Source organism: Apium graveolens, chromosome 2 (assembly GCF_009905375.1).
Source record: "Apium graveolens cultivar Ventura chromosome 2, ASM990537v1, whole genome shotgun sequence".
Classification (NCBI taxonomy): Eukaryota; Viridiplantae; Streptophyta; class Magnoliopsida; order Apiales; family Apiaceae; genus Apium; species Apium graveolens.
Window position 1 is genome coordinate 230,703,857 of NC_133648.1, and position 1,800 is coordinate 230,705,656.

The 1,800-nt window shown below is 39.2% G+C and overlaps 1 non-coding gene across 1 annotated transcript; it reads right to left on the reverse strand.

The window, feature by feature from the left end:
* Nucleotides 1-953: 953 nt before the first annotated feature.
* On the reverse strand, nucleotides 954-1,060 carry LOC141709627 (small nucleolar RNA R71). Its single transcript, XR_012570192.1, has one exon. It is a non-coding gene; the product is annotated as a small nucleolar RNA R71 (small nucleolar RNA).
* Between the last annotated feature and the right edge of the window lie 740 nt (nucleotides 1,061-1,800).

Genomic DNA, 1,800 nt, shown 5'->3' on the forward strand with positions numbered 1-1,800 from the left:
GGTGTCTATTCAACTTCTGTCTTAAGTGTGGATGTTGATAGTAGGGTATACGTATAACGAAAGTTAGGGTATACTAATTTCGTGTTATCTGATTAGTTGGCATCACCATTGCATGCTAGGGTTAAAGACATAAACTTTGAATGAAGTATTTAATGAAGTTAGAATCCCATGTTTATTCTCATATAAGTAATTGAATCTTTATTCTCCTAGTTATTGTTCTTTAGTATAATTTCTTAGTTAAATCAAAACTCAGTTTGTTACTTGTCTTAGCTTTAAATGATAATCATACACTGTTGCATAAGTGCATAATCTAAACTTAACCTAAACCAGTCTCTGTGGGAACAAACTCGACTTAATCTTATACTACTTATGATCACGTACACTTGCGTGTATTTTCACGTTAGAATTACAGCGAACAAGTTTTTGGCGCCGTTGCCGGGGACTCGTTGTTAAATTTAGTTTATGTACTTGTCATCAGTGGTCGTTAAAGTTCACCGACTCAGATTATTTTCTTACAAGGTTTACTTTAGTCGTGTATTTCAGGTAGTCAGGTTTTTATTACAATGGGAGAACCAGAAGCAGATACGAAAGCTTTGATGGATTATCTCAACCAAAGATTAATGACATTCAGTCTAGCATTGTCAGACCAGCCATTGCTGCTAATACCTTTGAAATCAAGTCTAGCACGATTCAAATGGTACAAAATTCATTCCAGTTTGGGGGTTCTCCAACTGAAGAATCTAAATATGCACATCAGGGATTTCATAGAGATCTGCGACACCTTCAGGTTCAATGGTGTGTCTGAGGATGCGGTGAAACTGAGACTATTCCCATTCTCTCTGAGGGATAAGGCTAAGAGCTGGTTACATACTCTACCATCTGGTTCGATTGCTACTTGGGAAGATCTTGCTCAAAAGTTTTTCACTAAATTCTTCCCTATGACAAAAACAGCTACAATGAGGAATGCTCTTACCCAGTTTGCGCAGCAATCAGGGGAATCGCTAGGTGAAGCTTGGGAGTGGTATAAGGAGATGCTTAGGAAGTGTCCTCATCATGGAATGCCTGACTGGATGATCATCAATTGCTTCTATAACGGTTTGGGAACACAGTCAAGACCCATGATCGATGCAGCATCAGGTGGAGCCTTATGGGCTAAGAGCTATAATGAAGCTTATGAGCTAATTGAACTGATGGCTGCTAATGAATATTAGTATCCAACCCAGAGATTGCCACAGGGCAAGGTAGCAGAAGTTCTTGAAGTAAATACAGCTACAGCTATCACTGCTCAACTTAAGGCGTTGTCTATGAAGATCGATTTTTTGGCTTACTATGGTGTTAATCAGATAACCAGTGTTTGTGAGCTATGTGCAGGTTCGCAACTTTCAGAGATCGCAACAACCAGTTCCAGACACGTATCATCCTGAAAACTGGAATCATCCTAACTTCAGCTGGATCAACAATCAGAATGCGATGCAACAGCCGTTCCAGCACTTTGGAAATAAGGAATTCAATCCTCCTAGTTTTCAGCAACAATTTGCACCAAGACAACAATTCCAACTTCAACAACAAACTCATGGAGGTGTAGGTCAATCTTTGAATGAAAAATATGAATTGAAGGAGTTGAGACTTATGTGCAAAAACCAGGCTCTTATATGCAAAATCCAGGCTATTTCTATCAAGACTCTAGAGAACCAAATAGGGCAAATTGCTAACACCTTATTGAATCGACCACTAGGAACGCTTTCTAGTAATACAGAAGCCAATCCAGGAAAGAGTGAAGTTAAAGAACAGGTGAACGCC